Consider the following 20,382-nt stretch of genomic DNA (forward strand, 5'->3'; position numbering starts at 1 on the left):
GTAAAGCAGACGAGGACGTGGAGGATTGGATCCGCCTGTACGAACGGTACGCGAAGGCGCTCGGTTGGTCGGAGGCGCAGAAGGCGGATAATATCATATTTGCATTCGCGGGAGAGGCCCAGCGATGGTATAGCGCCGTCCTACGGGAGGAGTCAGGCACGCGACAGCTAGAGAATTGGCAGCAATGGCAGGAGACCCTTCGACGGGACTTTGCCGGGGAACACGTGCAAGATTGGGTTTACGTGCAACTGCAGGAGAGGCAAAAACTCCCAGAGGAAACACCGAGGCAGTACGTATACAGCATATTGCAGCTCTGCTCCCGGGCCAACACATCGAAAACGGAAGCAGAAAAGGTACGATGCCTACTGCGGGGTCTACCGGCCGATATGATGGAGAAAATGGCCATTTCCAACCCGAAAAATACGATGGATTTCCTGCAGCATCTGCAGCGCCTAACCCACGTAACCACTATGGCCCACGAAATGGCAGCCGTGCCCACGCATGCGTTGCCGGAGCTGGTCGCAACAACCCCGCCCCTATCTCACCCCGAAATCGGAGAGGGAACGGCCGGCTCAGCGGGTGGGCCCGTTGGCAGCGGGGGTAGGGAAAGCAGCCCCGCGCAACAGATAGCATCAACAGATGCGTCCCAGGTGCTTGCGGCGCTTCAAGAGAGCGTGAAAGCTCTCACATTGGCTGTCGAAAAAATGGCCCTGCTGGCGCCACGGAGATTCCCGTCTCGCCAAAACAGAAATCTCTCCAGCCAAGTGGTCTGTTTTCGGTGAGAGCGGCCCGGCCACATCATGCGGCAGTACAGGCAACCAGCAGAGGGAACCGGCCCAACTCAATACCAGGGAAACTAACGAGTCGGGGCTTGGGAGGTACGCCCCGGGAAGCCCAAGAAAACTCCATCTGCGCGACCTATCCCCCCTCCCACCTAATTTCAATCCCAGTGTCTGTCAACGGCAGGGACGTAGTAATGATAATTGATACCGGAGCATCTATGAATATTGCCTCACGCAGCTTTGTGTCAAGAAGTGGCGCTGCAATGCGCCCCGGTACGGCACTCATCAAGGACGTGAACGGCAAATTAGTCAGCGCTGCTGGTGAGGTGGAGCTTATCATTAGAGTGGTCGTGACGAGATACGAGAGCAGCTATTCGTTCTTGAGGCATTTCCGTACGACATCCTTGGCGGCCTCCCTCTTTGCAGACATTCGGGTATGGTGATTAGTTTCCCCAAGAGGACGGTCACTTTTTGCGGACAGAATCTAAAACTTAATTTGGACGATTCAGATCTCCTCATGAAGAATAGGACCACGGCGGACTGCCAAGTTAACCCCCAAGTCCCACCTTTCTCGGAGGTTACATTGCCGGTAACGATCGCAGAAGTGGGTGTAGGCTTCGTCGAGCCATTAAAACAACTATCAGAAAAGATACGTCCAAGCGTAGCACGAATGCTGACCGACGTTAGAAGAGAGCAGATCACGCGGATACGTGTCGCAAACCCCACAGCCAGCAATGTGACTGTCGTGAAGGGGACTGCCATAATTCAAGTGACTCCCCTTCGGAACGTTGAAATCTCCGTGGGGCCACCTAGCGCTCCTAAAGGCGGGGTAGGCGAGGTTACATACGGAGAGAACCAAGATCCTAGTTTGGCACAAAAATTTGAAGCACTACTCAGGGAATATGACCACCTTTTCCCCAGCGCCGGTCAAAGGGACGCACGGAAATAGTCGAACACGAGATTGACACTAACGGTTCAAAACCTGTGCGACAGAACCCGTACCGCAACTCTGCAATAGAGAGACGGATCATTGAGGAACAGGTCGGCGAAATGTTGGAGAAGGGGGTCATCAGACAGTCGACAAGCCCGTGGTCGTCACCAGTAGTACTCGTCCGAAAGCGTGACGGGGCGTGGCGCTTCTGCGTGGATTGCCGAAAAATCAACTCGATAACGAAGAAGGATGTACATCCGCTACCTCGGGTAGACGACGTCTTGGACAGGCTACAGGGCTCTCGCTTCTTCACAACGCTCGACATGGCCTCGGGATACTGACAGGTGCCCATACGAGAAGCAGACAAAGAGAAAACAGCCTTCTCGGCGGGATCAGGGCTCTATGAGTTCAACGTGCTGCCCTTTGGACTATGTAATGCCCCGGCTACTTTCCAACGCATGATCAACAAAGTCTTGACAAATCAGCTATGGAGAGTATGCCTTGCTTATCTGGATGAAATCATCGTTTTTTCCAAGAGCGCCAACAATCATTTAAAAGATCTGCAGTGCGTTTTCGATGCCCTTAGTTCAGCTGGCTTACGCGTGCAGCCGAAGAAATGCCACTAGCTGCCGACAGTATAAAGTATCTGGGGCACATCATCGACGGAAGAACGGTGAGGCCAGACCCGGAAAAATACGTGCAGTTGCTCAGGTGGCGGCACCCAAGAATGTGAAACAAGTTCGCAGCTTTCTGGGCCTATGCAATTACTACCGACGCTTCGTCAAAATTTTGTCCCGAATTGCCCGACCACTCACTGAACTTACCAAGACGGAGAAGAACTTTGAATGGAAGGACGAATGCAAGTCGGCGTTTGAGCAGCTCAAGCAGCACCTAACCAGTTCACCGGTGCTGCAGTTGTTTAACCCAAGCTTACCCGTAGAGGTATCTCAAAATAACGGCTTGAGGGGCTAGTTGGTGCATCATCGTACTCAGATATGTGGCGCAAACAAACACAAACACAGGAGAAGATACACACCACACGCGCACACTACCAGCTGTAAGAAGAACCGGAAAACACTTCCTCTTCTACACTCAGGCACGTCTCAACTTCCTCTTCTTCTCATTTTCCTCTTCTTTGCCCAGGGGGAAAATGGCACTCTCTTCCTCGCAGACCTTAACCTTGTCCAAACATGGCGGTGACCAATCTCTTCTTCCTCTTCTTCTATTCTTCCTCTTCTTTCCCAAGGAAATATTGACACTTTCTTCCTCTCAGCCCGAAAACATCAACCAAACATGACAGTCACAAAATCTATACTGTCTTGTAAATCCACACCTCTGCTTTGCCCAGCAACTCCTACCTCGCTGGACAGGCAATATCACCACAAAGTCACAAGTCATTCCCTAAAAACACCACCACACATATACAGTAGGACATGTCCATCTACACCCCATAACTTAAGTAGTCCCTATGTAATGAGAAACTTTATCTTGCCAACATCTAAGAAGCCACGAGGCCCATGTACTTGAGGGGAAAAATTCTGTAAACTCCCTTGGCCCCAAAACGTAAGATGAGTCCAAGAATAACAACTTTAGGCCAAGAATAACAGCTAGAGGCCCGATAATACTCTCGTTCTTTGCATAACTCAGGAGGATGGCTCAATAAAATTAAATTCTTTTCTACGTAAACTCAACGAAGCTTCACTAATCCATCTCTCATCTTTCTTCTGTATCCAATACGCCTCTAAAATTTCGAGTGCCATCTTATCCCGACTCTTGCCTAACATGTTTAGCCTGCTAAACAACGGCTCACACTTACACTTTTGGCAGTGCAAGGCTAAATTTGACCCTTTGCCATTTTCTATGGACTTCTCATGTTCCCTCATTCTATCATATATATTGGGCAAACAGGAAGATGTGTTAATTTCCAAACGTCAAAGTTTACGCGCCCTTTAGAAGATGCTCTTTCAGACAGAATTACTTTCTTTTGCGCCACTACAAAACTGCATGTGTATGGGCGCGTATGGCGTGCGTGTGCGCAAATACCTCGCACTCTGGTACTCAATATTGTCGTGACGCTGGGGCTAAGTCGACCCGGCCTTCACTTGGTAGCGTGCAGAGACTCGGGGTTGAAGAAGGACTGAATCTTCGAAGTTGGTAAAATATATACAAGCAGGTTTAATGGCACTTGGAGAAAACTTATTTACATGATTATTTACACGAAAAAGAAGAGTACATCAGCAAAATGACAAGCGTTAAGAGTTCATAGCGAGAAACGAGTGGATGAGCCGTTTACCCAGGGCTCAGAGCGACATTTCGTGCTCTGCAGCGTCCTTAAAACCCCCTATGTCCAGCCCCTCTCTGAAGATGCTGACCAACCAAATCCAGGGCACGCCCCTCAGATATCGGCATCCAATCGAACACATCACTGCACTGATGGTCTGAAGCACTGACTGGCCCGGCATTGTTTCGTTGAGCCTGGTCACTTGTTGGCGGGAAAAGCTTGGGAACGGCGAGGAGGTACATTTCTATTCTTCAGCCAAGAATCAATAGGCTGGTTCCGGCAAGTGGATTTACTTCTCAGAAACCCAAGTGCACGTGCGCGCCGCATACGCTTCCAGCATTGTCCCTCTCCGGCAATTGCAAATCTTTCCTGCATTCCCGGGAAATCATCTAATGGCCGTATGCGTCATGCTCCTTTCTTGTCCTGCAAGTCAGCGGACATGTCACTCTGTCGTCTCCTTTAGATAGTAGGCATTCCTCACTGGACGATGGCGCTTCTCGACTGGAAGGGTGAACAAAAGAAAGAAAGCACTTCCGGCTATTTCCCGCAGGGGGACATTTCTTTGTGTTTTTCTAGACGCTCTCTTGACAGGGTCAATTTGGCATTTGCAGGGTGTCCACAAAGCAAAACAGGCTTACACAAAAGGATTCCTGGAAACAGGCTCGCTTAGCGCCCTTGTACCAACAGCACATATCCACAGCACTTATCCTATGCCCACAGGCGAACAATAGAGCGCGCAAGTGCGGATGATGCAAGGTCGTAACAATATATATGCAGCCCCGCACACAGCAAGTACTCTTGCACATTGTTTTTTAGACTGCAGAAAGCAAACGCACTATCCCGGCGGCATGCTGCGAAAAAGCAGTCACGACTCCAGAATACCCGCATAGTATTGCATACCAGTCACCCCACCAAACTATCGGAAGAAACAGAACAATAACAAAAACTTGAAAACGCACACAATCGGTGCGCACTACATTCCCGCGCATCGCGTCTTTTGACTGAGCAGCATGCCTCTGTAAAAAAAAAATCTAGGAGATATGTGTATGTGACATATAGGCTACATCACCCATGTGTCACGTGACTGCACCCAGGACGTGCAAAAATATTATTCCACAAGGATTTTGCTATACAAGCTAGGTGACGCATTGAGTATTACAAAGGGTCCAAGTAGGTCAATGTGCTCCTTCTTTCACCCTGGCCAATGCAAGGGGTGAGAGGCACTTCAGAGCACAATAACCTACTATAATCTATATGATCTCGAATGGGCCAGGTGCAGCAGACAGCTTGTGAGATTGGGTATAGTGACAGGAAATCTTCACTTCATAAGAATGCATTCACTTCAACTCCACCCAGCCCTGAATGCCTGCTTTTCATTTATTGGCAGTTATGTGACCTTGAGGGCTCATAGACTGGCACTCAACTTGTAAACATTTGACATCTTATGATTTGCTCTCACTGTGGGCTTCTTCTGCGGGTTTACAAGCTTTTTACTAAAGTGGATACAGTGAGTATGCACAGCTTTTGGAAGAAGGCAGCAGAGCAGGTAACACCAACACAGATCTGTTCTCTGAAGCATTGGCTGAGTGATAGCCCAGGTCTACCCTGGTTAACTTAGAACTTCTGGCACATTATTTTTTCTGGGTATGGCTTTGGCATCCCTCCTGGCATCCCAGCTTCTGACACCAAGTATGCATAATCATGGTCTATCACTACCTCCAGTGCTGTAATTGGTCATCACATACCTCTGTGATGCTGCACATTTTAAGTTGTGTATATGAGCAGTGTTTCAGAACCTACTTAGTGCTCAGCTACGGTACAAATTTAAGGAATAATAGCAAGTTTGCTCTGCTTGGTGGCTTCCACAGACAAGGACACACTTGTGGGAAAGGCATGTTGCGTACATACCTACAGCCAACCCTTCCGATTTTCTAGAAGACTTCAGATTTTGGCCAAACTTTCTGATTGCACGATCACTGCCCTAAATATTCCGATGAGGGGCTTCTGCCTGCAAAGAATGGCTTTTACGGAACCGGCACCGAGGAATCAGCAGCCGCATTATAATTTCGAGCATCTCCAATAGAGGCCACACTAGCACCATCGGCATCATTGGCTAAGCAGAAAATCAATCAAAGCAGACTTTAGCCGAGCAAGAGTAGGTGTTGCTGGCTGCGAAAATAGTTAGTGTACTGCGTTTCTTGTAGGCAGCGATGCACAGCTAATGCAGCCACAGCAGATATAGATGTTCTGCTGGCTTCGCTTTCGATCTAAGCTAAGGGCAGCCACACAGTGTACGTGAGGTTAGAGGCGTTGCCCAAATGTCATGTTGTCTGATCCTTCTTATTGAGCTCAGCCGTATGATTTATGTTACCAAGCTGCTCTATGCTCAACAATGGCGTGATTGCTCTTCTTTTGGAACCAACGCAGCCAACAACGGTCACGGTAGAAATTACGTGTAAAGAGATAGTTATGGTTTTGCATTAAAAGCTTAAACAGTGCTCTGATGGTGCTGAGAGAAAACTGAGGTGGTGGGCATGCAGATCATTTTTGCGTTGGCTATAGAGACGTAGTGAGAACGTTCGGTGGCGGCCTGCAGATATCTCGACGGACGCACACCTTTAGACATGCATTGCAAGCTTGCTGCTGCATGTGTTTATGCTTAGGATGTTTAGATTAGCACGCATCATACACTGCCTGAAAGTAGCATCCCCCTCCCCCTTTTGTACACAAACGCTGCCTCCCCCCTCTATTTTTTGCAGTCTTCCCATTTTTGGATTTAGCAAGTACGTATAAAGAAAGCGGGGGCCACAATTAGTGGACTGAGCCTTGTGAACAATGTCCAAATCTGTGCTACTGGTATTAATAGCTTGCTTGTCACATCAGGGTACTATGTACCATCTTTGCCAAAAGTAACCAGGCTGCTCCGAAGGCTGCCGGAGCAAGCGCGCGGCCGTGTGGCGGCGTTGCGCTCGCTGTGGCTTATCGGTGCTCGTCAGCTCCGAGGGTACAACAGCTGACGTAACTTCACACCCTCACTCTCGCCCGTCGGATGATAAAAACTAGGTGCGTATGATGTGTGGGCTGCGGTTTCACGTGTGCGAAGCCTGGTTGTGCCCAGCGAGGGCGCTCAGTATAGCGACGGGGCTATTATATCTTCTCGGCAACTGCGGAAAACAGAAAAGCAGGTGATAGTAGACACGGTGAGCTCTTGTTCGTTTTTAGGACGAATATGTGCTAGATTTGCCAGACAATGCTGCTCTGAAATAAGGGTTCCGCGAACGAGAAAGCAGTCATGTGCATATAATGGCTAAGCGTGAGGAAGCTTTTATTATCGTTTGTTACCTATACCAAAACTTACCTACAAGCAAATGCAAGAATTTGTTGCAATCAATCATTGCATTTATTTATACACAGCCTCCCCAAAGGACTAGCAAAATTCTGCAAGCCTAAAAGAGAGATAAGGTGGCTTGGAAGGGTTCACAAGCTTTCCCATAAATTTGTACCGGGGTTACGGTCCGTAAAATTGCAGTACGCAAGGCACCTCGGAGAAAGCATGTTGAAATTTCAAGGCGCGTTATCATTCTTTATGTACAGGCGCATCAAACACGCAGGAAAGCGCAATTCTGCTGGTGTGTTTCAGTAGCGGATTGCAGAACACAAGCACGTATAATTATATAGCGAGAAACGTGACATCTGCTTCAGGGCAGTTGCCGAGAAGAACGAATAGCCCCATCGCTATACTCAGCGCCCTCGCTGGGCATAACCAAGCTTCGCACACGTGAAACCGCAGTCCGCACATCATACGCGTCTAATTTTTATCATCCAACGAGCGAGAGTGAGGGTGCGAAGCTACGTCAGCTGTTGTACCCTCGGAGCTGACGAGCACCGATAAGCCACAGGGAGCGCAACGCCGCCACACGGCTGCGCACTTGCTCCGCCAGCCTTCGCAGCAGCCTGGTTACTTTTGGCAAAGACGGTACGTCTTCGGACACACGATGCTGTCAAAGCGGTTGGTTGACTTGTTCTGTGGAGAGATATTCATGGTAGGCAGAAGGTATGGCTTTTCAAGTGCAGTGACCATTGTGACTGCCAGCTTTGTTTGGAAACTGAAATCAGCGAGTAGAATTTGTTGGTTTGGGTGTATATGTAGCGAAGAAGCACGCATATTTTCTTCCCTCATCCATGAGCCCCGCAAGCTCAAATATCAAGTGTAGTAGCAACTTCAAACCAAACCTTAATAAACAGTCACTAAAGTTCACAGGATTTCTCAATGCATATGTCATGTTCTACATCAACAGTATCACAGCTGCAGTTGAGCGTTTTCGGCTGTTTTTCACAGTTGCCTTTTCATGCATTATGGGAAAGATGTTCTGTGAGCCTGTGAATATCGAGTTTGCTTCTGAATGTTCAGAGGACTTGACATTAGCACATGAGTGTTTTACGTGTTGGATAGTTGATTCAAATTTTACCCTTGTGGCCGAATTCAAAAACATATGTCTCCAATCGACGTTACCTCAGCTCCATAAAGTGAAGAAAAGTCTTTTCTCTACTTAAGGTTCAGTTCAGATTCTTGAATGCTTTTTAGCATTTCCTTCGACTTACCCTTCAGTAATATTTCTCCACTCCAGACAGCAAAAGTGGCATACGGGGACAAGACTAATGGCGAATTCGAGTGGGAGAGCAGGCGCCCTCGAGAGCACTTCGGGGTGCCTTCCAGTGGGAGAGCAGGAGTGCTGGCTTCCAATGGTAGACAAGGAGGTCTTTTCCTTCGCTGAGAGCTCTTGAACGCACTCCCGGCTGCTCCCTCATCTAAAGCGAGAGTAGAGGAAGTCACATGACATAAAGCGTTATATCTGCGCCATCCTTTTTTTTTCTCGAGTCGGTGACGCTCTAAATGACGGTTGCAAAGCATTGCTAAGGTTTGAGAGTCGCTGCTGTCATCAAAAGGGCCACAGCAGGCACATCGCTGCGCTGTGAGAACAAAGGCATGTAAAGCAAGCAGTTCTACACGGAGTGTTTGCTTCTCGCTGTGCAGCTGCTGCTACTGCGGGCAGGCGGAGAATGCTGGGGGAGGGAAGTGCGGTCACAATGGTCGTGGCGCGATGCTCTCGACACGCAGAAAGCGTTCCCGTGGGAGGACAATTACACCCTCGCTCGGCGTGCTCCTGTACTTCTCTGCACTGCTCGGCGCCTGTGCTGTCGTCCCCCCAACCGAATGGGCCATAAGGCCAAAATTTGGTCCGGAAAGTGCATGCCACTACGTGTAACACGCTCATTTTCTAACGTCAAGTCCTTGTGAACAGCAGCCACAAGCTGCCTCAGGAGTCACAGGCTAGTAGGCTGTGGCGGCCGCTTTTCGATGGAAACTAAAAGCAAGGCGCCTGTGTGCGGTGCTACATAAGTGCACGTTAAAGAACTCCAGGTGGTTGAAATTTCTGAAGTCTTCCACAGCAGCATTTCTCATAGCCTGAGTCGCTTTTGGACGTTAAAAAAAGTCTCAGCCTAGTAAAATATGTTTTGCAGACTGCATGAACAAGGCAGCTGTGAACATTGGCTGAAAACAATTCACATCTACCAACATCCACTGCAGAGCAGGATTTAGGCATTAATAACTGCTCGAACTGCTGTGAACTCTAGTGACCTAGTGGAATATTTGCCCTCTGGGAGCTGAGTGGCGAGCGTTGAGCACATGTGAAGTGCAAAGAAGCATGTTATAGCGCATGCACCTGAGCCAACAAATTTGACTTTCGAGAAGCAAATGCCGTTTCTGTTTCCAAGCAAGCTAGGAGCTCTAATTTTAAGCGCACTTAAAACGCCGTGCCTTTCACCAACTCAGAATACCTCTCTACAGCTAAAAAGACAGAATTGACCCCCCCCCCCTTCAGCACTGCATCTAGACATACAGGTATATTTGAGGCAATCAGAAAGCCATTGATGTGTGCAGCACAGGTGTTCCATGGCACAACTGCACCTCCGGTACCTCGCTATCTTCCTATTTGCAATATGACATTCCCCACTTGCACCACTGTCCACAGTGGTTCACAGAAACCACTGCACATGCTTCATTTGCTGTTAGCCATCAAATTCTTTCTGCAACTTGGCACTCGGCATGCTCTGAAATGTTGCTAAGGTATCTGGTGATGACTTGAAATGTGCCTACACCACAGTAGCATAATGAGATGATCAACTACAGCATTGAAATCTGCAACTGACGATAGTTATCCATGCTCAAAATTTAGCCGCAGAAACTTGGGAGGCTTGTCTTGGTCGTACTTGAAACGATGTTTCAGTATTTTTGAGTCAGATTGAGGTTCTCAGAGCCAATGCTTCAGAGAGTGGGTCTGTGAATCCTTACTGTATCCACTTTCATGAAAGGCTTGGTATGCAGTAGAACGAAGTTTGCACAGTGTGTGAAAGCTGCGATGCCCCATGTTTGCAAATGGAAGTTTAGGTGTCCCCGTAGTAGTGTCATTGCCACTTATAGATGCTCTGTTTTCTCATGCACTCGAGGAGCAATTCAAGTGGAGCTTCATTTAAAAAAACAAAGGGCCTCGAGGACCGCTTGGAGTAAAGGTGTTAGTCAAGACATGTTTGTGAATATCAGTTAACCTGATGCCTATGCACTGTTTCCACTGCCTCGGGTGGTTAGGGTATTTCTCAAGATGTTATTGGAAGGAAGGCTGAGGGGCCGTCATAAATCCTAACCAAGCTTTTAGTAAACTTGGGGGAGAGTTGTGCCACTTCTACATGGCATTCTCGATCACCATTGAAAGATTCCATCATCTCACTGTAAGCTCTTGCACCCCACTGTTGCCATGGATAATTCGCTGCTGGGCTCAAGTAATACTCGTGCACTTTTGGAGATGTGTTATCAACTGTTTTTGTACAAGTTACAATGATGATATACTTTCCGCACTCTTCTGTGTGCAATTTTGTTTTCCTTCTATGAACATATATGTAGGATTGCATAATCTTTCAGTTCAGGTTTGCTTTTATTCCTTAGCCCTGTGTGCTAAGCCATATCTTGAATGGACACTTCTATTTCTCAAAGGCCATTTAAATCTCCAGTTTTGCGCTGCTCTGTTCACTATAGTTATTGTAGCTTTCCATGAGTCAGTTCAGTCATTCAGTCGTGTCCGACTCTTCGTGACCCTATGGACCATGTCACGCCACGCTTTCCACTATCTTCCTAACATCACACAACTTCATCTGCAGTGCCTCGAGGATGCCATCTAACCATCGCGTTCGCTGCCTACCCTTTCTCCGGCGACCCTCAACCTTTCCCAGCTTTCCATGAAGCAGTGCTCAAATGTGTGATTGATAGGATATGGTTCAAAGACCCTTGAAATATCTGTTCGACTAAGGTTTTATATTTTGTGATGGAATGATGCTGAACAGCCTGTATTCTTGCGCCAGTTCCTCAGATTTCTGTAGTTCAGAATCGGAACTTTTTGAATTGTTATCAATTAAAAATAGAGTACCTACTTACCCCTTTCTCGGAATGTTTTGTAGAGACATGAGCTGAATTTTCGGATTTTGGAATATAGTCCTGCCTTTTTTTTTTGCATTTTGAAGACGTCGCACAATGAAAACCTGTATCCAAGCTCGAATCCAACAGGCCAAGAGCAGCTGAAGAAGGAAACCTGTATCCAAGCTCGAACCTGGTGGACCGAAAGCAGATGTTTTGTGACTACGGTGTATCAGGCAATAAAGCCAATACAGGTAACCACATGTATCTTTTGGAAGCTTGCATTCTTTGCACTTGAGACTCATCTCATGGAGAGCATAATTTCTGCAAAACATTTTGTGTCATAACTGTAGCAGACACTGAGGCCTTGCACAAGGCCTAAAGCTGGCATATTAGTATGATGCGCAACACAAACATGAGGTGCGATGTAGGAGCCTTGCAACTATGCAGAGTATCACCATAGCATGGTAGCATTCCCATGCCGAATGTCTCATCGTCTGCGATCAGAGTAATGTCTTGCACCTTCAGAGTGCACTCATTCCTTGCACTAAGTGAGCGCTCACATCCATGCACTCTGAATGTTGATAGCTATGCACAAATTTTGCCGCACACACAAGGATACGAAAGTCCTCACAGTGTGCACGCCTTCGTGCCGTGAGCACGTCGCACGTTCTCCCACCGTGCACACGTCGCACGTCCTCGCATCGCACAGCCTCGCATCGCACACCCTTGCATCGCACATCCTCGCATCGCTTAACCTCACGCTGTGCGGGTCGACAACCACGAACAGATAACCACGCGTAGCATCACACAATATTTTCAGTAGGGCAGTGCTGCCCAGAGAGATATTTATTTGCCGGAATAAAAGGGAACGGGAATGAAAGAGTGCTGATCATATCTTTGCTTGGGTTCTTAGCGGGTGACTCCCGCGCAAGCACACTAAAGCACGACTACCAGCAGGACTTTCATCATCGTGATCGGGTACATCACAGTTCTGGCAATATAAAAGGGCGCCCGCTCCCCGGATACAAGCCAGTTGGCGCAGCAAAGCACCGCGAATAGGCAGATCACGAATCATTACCTGACTTAGATGCAGGACGTTTTGTATTATGTTTCGCAGCAACGAAGAGTAATCTTTATGACACCGACAATTATTCGTGAACGAAGTTTTTAGTAGCTTCCCTTTCCTGTGAGAATGAACTAAATAACAGCATTACGTTTTCGAGGCTATAAAAGCACGTCCATGATGCAGCTATAAAGCATGCATACTGCTTATTACTTGCCGTTTGAAACATGAAAAAAGCATTCACGTGAAAAAGTAAAGAGAAGAATTTATTTTATTCGGTTAAGTCATGATTGATTATTTCGTTAATTGCCTGCTACACATAGCATTATTCTTTGGAACCTAAAATGCACGCAAACCCATTCGCATTCTCAAGCTGCTTGCCTATCTGAAGAGCCTTAATATGCAATGACGTCATTAGGGGGAACAATCCAGCAAACTATGGAAACCGCTGAGCGTAAATTGTGGACATGTTCTTAGCCTCAATCTGCAGTTTAGCTGCGGCATAGGGTGTTGACGCTACAGAAGCAGTAACTCGCACAGGCTAGAAAGATTTTGGCGTCTGTACATCAGCCCCATTTAAGGTGATACACAAGTAATGCTGCCTTTCTGTCGTACTTGCATCTGGAAATAATAGTAAAGATACAATTTGTCCTGCACACATGATAGCTGTTACTTTTAATATGCAATTCAGCAAGTCCTGAGAACATGCAGGGTAAAGCAAGAATAGCACCGAAAAGGCCGCAGTTCCTCCGCTTGTACAGCATATGCCGGCCAATAAGAAAGCATTTATCACTATTAGTCGGTGTGGTGCTATTTGAAAATCAAGTGACGGAAGGAGAACACCCTTACTAGCCTAATGCACTTCACGGGAAAGCTTCAGCAACCAAGCAAGCATCAACCCCGAACCAGCAGCCATCTTCCAGGACCACATTTTAAGTAACGTCTGTCAGTGCCAAACGTGCTGCTGTAAACCTGGAAGTGCAAAAAACAAAACTATACTGCCTCACTCAGCGGAACGTAAAAGTGACTGCCGATGCATATTTGTGATGATAGAACAAGTGGAATTTAATAAAACATGGCGGCACAAGACCAAATATTTTGGTGCCTAAGGAAGAGAATGCAGTTACAGCACTGCCATAACAAATAGCGCCGACGCGCCTTCCCAGTTTGAACAAGTGACAATGCCCCTGCTCCCAGTACGAGAAAGTAGTGCTTGGTAAAACTAGGGCTTCAAATTAGGCGCAAATTAACAAAGCTTACACGTTTATGTGCGTTGTTTAAACTTGCAGTTTCGAAAAATAAGGGAATTTACCTGAATGACTTCATTGTCTTCCGGAGACCGTTGGCGAGCGAATATTTTAAGCAGCTTGCCGGTAACGTCCTGCGTGTGCGCTGCAAACAGTGAACACTTCGAAGGCTTGAGGCTTGCAAGACATGTCATAATTCTATAACATTATAGTTTAAGAGGACAAGACGACGGTTAAAAAGGATTTCTAAGCAAAATACTACGGAAACGGCAGCGGCAAACAGCAAGAAGAAACCACAGCGGGCACAGCGTTTGAATTGAACAACGAAAGCCAGATCTGCGCAACGCAAAAAAAGGTGTTTTATATCATAAAGCAATTTGTAGTTGTAGAAATTCGCTTCAAATAATAAAACAATTTTTAGAAGTTATTTAGCTGTAGGTTATTTAGTTTTTCATGTAAATTTCGTATGAGTGTTTGACAGTTCCACAGGTGACCACAGAAGCCAAAAACACGCCTAGAAGCATTTAACCTTGATTGCTGATTACTACCTTTTAAGCGGAATCGCGCAGACAGGAGGAAAAAAGAAAAAAAGAGAAGGCAGTCAACAGTAAATAGAGGCAGCGCCTAATTGCTGTAGAATGAAATTGAAGGAATAAAATTAGAGGAATAGAAGTTGCTTTTGTAGGAAACTATGACCATCTCCACTACATTCAAGCGAGAGATAAATAATTCGTATTATGTTTAGAATATCGTCTCCACCCTAAATCCCCCACAAAAGCAAGAAATGTATCTATTTTGCCGCCACGTGCATATCCATGCTGGCACATTTTCACGACCTCACAAGCCGAACTTCGCGAAAGTAACATTTTGTTACGCCCTTAGCGTCGCTACCGAGACGTTCTAGTCGATTCAGTATGCCAGCTACACAAGGCCAGCGGGACGCAACACAGGTGCCATGAGACAAAGGTCAAACGGGCACGCACACTTCTTCCTCTTCCTTCTTTCCTCATCCGTGCTGTGCTTGAGACCAAGTCCATCACACTTCCCCCGTCGCAGGCAAAGCCCTCCGGGCGAGTCAATCTTCAGCACGAGGATGAGAGGGCTTCAGAGGCGCGACGTGAGAAAGCTCTGTTCGCGAAGAACGTTGGCTACTTTTGGTGAGGTGCGCGATCCGATAGGTGACGTCACTAATTTTCTCGAAGATACCATAGGGATCGATATAGTGCGCGAGCAGTTTCTGACTCAAGCCGCGCTTCCTTAGTGGACGCCAAAGCCAGACCATTTCGCCACTCAGGTAGGTGACGTGGCGATGGTGGTAGTCGTAGCGGGATTTCGAGCGCTTTTGTTCAGCGAGAGTTATCAGGCGGGCTACCTGGCGGGCTTCTTAGCCCGGCAGATGATCTCAGCAATCTCAGGATCGTCGTCTGTGGAGAACGGGAGGATGGTGTCGAGGGTGTGTCGATGTGACCGGGCATAGAGGAGAACGCATGGACTGTAACTTGTTGTTTCCTGTTGGGCGGTATTGCATGCGTACGTTATAAATGGTAGCACAATGTCCCGGTCCTTTTGGTCGGCGGCGACGTACATTAAAAGCATGTTGGTGAGTGTCAGGTTGGTTCGCTCGGTCAATCCACTAGTTTGCGGATGATAAGGGGTAGAATGTCGGAAATGTGTTTGTAACAAACAAAGGAGTCCTTCGACAAGATCAGCGGTGAACTGGCGACCTCGGTCGCTGATCAACACTCGGGAAGAACCACGGTGCAGCATAACAGAGTGCAGCAGGAAGATGGAGACTTGATGTCCAGTAGCCGATGGAAGAGCTGGCATCTAACAGTAACGAATGTGGTAATCAGTGCAGAGTATGATCCAGCGACTGCACGAATGAGATTTGGGAAAGGGTCCCAAGAGGTCTCCCCCGACCTTCTCAAAAGGGGATCTTGGAGGCGTCACAAGGATGAAGGAGACCAGGAAGAGTGCCGGTGGTGCGTTTGTCACTCGCACACTGAGCACAGCTAGCCACATACTTCTCAGTGGTTTCACGCATCCGGTGACAGTAGAAACACTCTTGGATACGATACAGCATCTGCGTAGATCGCAGGTGCCCCGAAGGGGGGTCAGCGTGCATAACGCGCAAAGGAGAGGAGCGTAGGCTGACGGGCACCACCAGAAGGTATCGGAGACCAGTGGCAGAATAGTCTTTGTACTAAAGACCACCCCGTATACAATAGGGGCTGGAAGCTGTAGGGCCCCTGCAGCGGTAAAGAATGGTTGCAGATTTTCGTCCTCCCTCAGCTGAGTGCGGAACGTACGGGTATCGGGGAATGCAGGAAAGAACCGCAGCGATGTAATGATCAACTTTGCTGGCATCACATTCCGTCGTGGGAAGAGGCTAATGTAAGAGACAGTCCGCGTCTGCGTGCCGGCGCCAACTCTTGTACGAAACTGTGTAATCGAACTCTAGTAAACAAACTGCCCATCGTACAAGACGGCCAGATGGGTCACTAAGGTTTATCGGCCAACACAGGGAATTATGATCAGTAACTACTGTGAAGGGTCGCACGTATAAATAACAGCGAAACCGCTGCACGGCGAAAACTATAGCGAGGCATTCCTGCTGAGTAATTATGTAATTGCGTTCAGGTTTGCCAAAAGAATGATTGGCGTAATCAATAACTTGTTCCTTGACGCCGTAATGCTGAATCAGCACAGCACCATTGCCAACACCCCTGGCATCCATGTGCAGTTTCGTTGGAGCAGAAGGGTTCAAAGGCCGGTGAATCGGATGTGATGTTAGTAAAAACTTGAGGTGGCGAAAAGTCACACTGTGATGTCAACTCGAATGGAGCGTCTTCGTGGAGAAAGCACGTGAGCGGGTTAGCGATGTCAGCAAAACTGGGAAGGAAGCGGCGAAAATACGAACACAATGCTAGGAAACTTGAAAGTTCCTTCATGCTCTGAGGAGTTGGAAATGATGCAAAGGCCGCGGTCTGTTGAGGGTCAGGTCTAACGCCTTCATGATCGACGAGGTGTCCCAGTACCAAAGTCTGACGCTCACTGAAGCGACACTTCTTCGAATTAATTACCATACCGGCGTTTCTGAAGCAGTCCAGCACGAGAGCGAGACAATTCATTGTGTTTATTGAATGTCCGGCCAAAAATGATGGCATCATCGAGGTAGAACATACATATTTATCATTTTAGCCCACGTATGATCGCGTCCATAACGGTCTCGAAAGTTTCAGGAACATTGCAGAGCCCGAAAGGCATTACATTAAATTCAGACAGGCTATAGGGTGTGATAAAACGGTTTGCTCCTTGTCAGAGTGCATAGGGATCTGCCAATATCCCGATCGCAGATCGACGGATGAAACGTATGATGCGGAGAACAGATAACCTATGGCGTCATTGTTCCGGGGAAGGGGATACAGGCCTTTCTTTGTTACAGCACTCAAGTGGTGATTGTCGAAGCAAAAGCGCCATGTACCATCTTTCGTCTTTACCAGATTGACAGGGGCGGCTCAGGGACTGCATGACTGTCGAATAACACCCCTTTCCAGCATATCCCAAACCTGCTCATTGATGACCTGGCGTTCTGTTGGCGACACTTTGTACGACTTCTGTCGAATTGGGTGCGACTAGCCTGTGTCAATGCGATGCCGGGTACGTGTCACAGGAATTCACCGTGAGCCGCTCGGCTCCGAAAAATCAAAGATGAGAGAATCCTTGACCAGTAAGGCCTCCAAAGCATAACGCCGCTCACTGGTTAAAGACCCGCTAATCATTCGATGCAGTTGTGAGTCAGGGGCAACCTCGCCAGCTGCAGCAGTAACCAAAGCTACCGACGGAGCGTCGTCTTGGCTGCACGTCGCAATCTTCATATTGACAGGCAAAACTACAGGTTGCAAAGAACAATTGATTGCCCAAAGCCGTGAACAGTCCTTGACCACCGACAGTAGGCATTGAAGAACCATAATGGGTTTCTTTTTACAGTTATAATAAAGCGGTGCCACCGTTGCGTCGAAGGTGTCGAAGGCACGGCTGGGGCACTAAACTGGGACGCACACCATAGACAGGGCTGGCACATTGGTGTCCTCTGTTACGCATAAAACATTCTCACGCACGTTGCGCTCCTCTAAAAGTCCAGACAGAACTGAATCATCAACGCAGAGTTCCCCAGAGCGGCAGTCGACCGTAGCGCCACACATTCTCAAAAGGTCAATACCTATAATTATGTCATGTGTGCATCGCGGAAGCACTGCAAACTCCGCTGCGGACACCGAAGCGCTACACATTCGCAGGGGATATAACCCCTCACCACTCGCGCCATAAAAATTCACATTTTTGTCCCAAATAAACATACCATTGCGTCCTAACCGCTTCCTAAACGATAAGTTCATTATTGAAATGATTGCGCCAGTATCCACTAACGCCATTGTCGCCACACCTTCCACAAGCACATAAACCGTGTTGTTTATCATAACAACGGATGGGGATTTGCTACAGGCAGCGCACAGTCTCCAGCGGCCTGTGGTTTGCTCCTTGCTGTCTTCAATCCTCGCCACAGATGGAACGTTGGCGAGCCGCCCAAATTTTGGCGTTATGCGAGTCTTCGATGTCTCGAATTTGAGAACGTGCCGAAATACATCACAGATGGCGTTTAAGTCATCTTTGGAAATTAGAAAATTATAAACATCTGCGATGTCCTTCAGAAGATGCCCTATTTTATATTCCGCGGTCATATTAGCGCTTGCTGTTTTGCTTAGCTTCAGGACCTCCTCTATGTAAGTTGTGCATGTTTCCGCCGGTAGCTGAGCTCTGTGCGCGAGCGCATGTTAAGGCCGCTTCCTTCTTGCAAGGCAGTCGCCAAAGGACTGGAGCAATTCGGTAGCGAAACGGTCCCAGGTGATAAGAAAGTCCTCGTGGTTTTCGAACCAAATAAGAGCGGTATGTGTTAGGAAGAAAACCACGTTTGTGAGCTGAGCAGCAGCGTGCCATCGGTTGTAGCAACTCACCCGTTGGTAGTGGGTCAACCACTTGTCTACATCCTCGCTTACCACTCCCACAAAAGTCGTCCGATTTTCTCGATAGTGATGCGAGGAACCTTTCGCTGAGCCTGCAGGCCGGTCTTCAGCCTGGATCATCGCGTCACCACGGGCTGCTTGCCGGTCATTGACCGATGGCATTGCGCTGGTTTCCGGTTAGAGCCCCGCAAGGCGACGACTCCGGCGAGGCTCCAGTTGTATCGGTGCTGAGTGTAGCGCCAGGGATTATGACCCAGCACCTCCACCAAAATGTTATGCCCTTAGCATCGCGACCGAGACGTTCTAGCCCGTTCAGTACGTCAGGTACACATCGCCAGCGGGAAGCAACACGGGTGCCACAAGACAAAGTTCGAACGGGCGCGCACACTTGTTCCTCTTCCTTCTTCCCTCCTCCGTGATCTGCTTGAGACCAAGTTTGTAACAGTATATTGAAGGCTGCCGTACTTAAATATTGCGTTTATTTCGCTTCCGCACGTACTCGATGGCAATATAACTTCTTTTTACCTGCATGGAAAATGGCCTTCATAATCTACAAAAAGGCTTATGCTGGCACAGTGGCAATGACGTTGCAAGCCAACGACGGAGCCTTTCGAGGAGAAGACGTACTGCACCGCGATGCTCGAGTGCACAACCGTAAAGTTGGAAACGGGAATTATTGATCCGCGTTTGTACGAATACGAACAGTGATCGATGTTGCTTGGGTATTAGGAGACAATACCATACTCAACATACAGCTTTGTCACCTTTTTAAGTTTAAACCACCCTCCCAACCCCGGCCGTAGGTTCGACGTTGAGCCGATCAAACCGACCCCCCGCGCTCACATGAGCGAAACATATGCTGCGTAGGACTTCGGAAAATAATTCGGTAGCATGAAAACAACCAGGAGTAACTTTGCCGTTAAATGCACCTACTAAGGGACTGGTGTATAAAAGAAAACGTTGTTTTTTAACGCGCCACATATACTCTGCGTACACTGTATACTATATACAACACTGTATACTATAGTGTAGAAGTAGATCAGTGTACACCCTCAATGGACAACAATTGCCCCATTTCTGCAGTGTAGATACGCGGAAAGCTGTGGCTAAAGATACCAACCACGCGCACACTTGGGCGATGTGTCTTCGATTTCCGCACACCGTGTCATATCCGTCGTACCAAATTCCTATGTTAAATCCTCGCATGAAATTTATCGAAATTCAAACCCGGTGTACGACGTATACATATCATCAAAACACAGCGTCGGTGCGTTCGACGTACCAAAAATAAAACGGATGCCCAACGTATGCGTATACCTTAAGCTTGCATGCGTGTCTAATTTTATTTACTGAAGAACTATAGAGGTATGAGTTCATTCTCTCTGTTCGTGTGACGAGCATATAATTGCTCCTCAGTTGCGCGAAAATATATGAAAAATCAACTTTCTATTTGGAAATTGAGCTGTCAATTTGGGGCTGATTTGAACATCTGAAGTAGTACTGAAACCATCAAATGTTCTAGTTACATTCGTTTGTACAGTCGAATACACTTTATGCTTGTTTTGATGTGTGATACAGCTTATACT

At 47.7% G+C, this 20,382-nt stretch overlaps 1 long non-coding RNA gene across 1 annotated transcript in view; it reads left to right on the forward strand.

Annotated features, from left to right (window-relative positions):
• Nucleotides 1-11,701, forward strand: part of LOC146176938 (uncharacterized) — a 31,655-nt gene extending 19,954 nt beyond the window's left edge. Inside the window, exon 3 of the long non-coding RNA XR_014701237.1 lies at nt 11,570-11,701. This is a non-coding gene — a long non-coding RNA (uncharacterized LOC146176938). The remainder of the gene's footprint in view (nt 1-11,569) is intronic.
• Nucleotides 11,702-20,382: the final 8,681 nt, after the last annotated feature.

The sequence above is a fragment of the Amblyomma maculatum genome, chromosome 10 (assembly GCF_055883805.1).
Source record: "Amblyomma maculatum isolate TAMU_Amacu chromosome 10, ASM5588380v1, whole genome shotgun sequence".
Lineage (NCBI taxonomy): Eukaryota > Metazoa > Arthropoda > Arachnida > Ixodida > Ixodidae > Amblyomma > Amblyomma maculatum.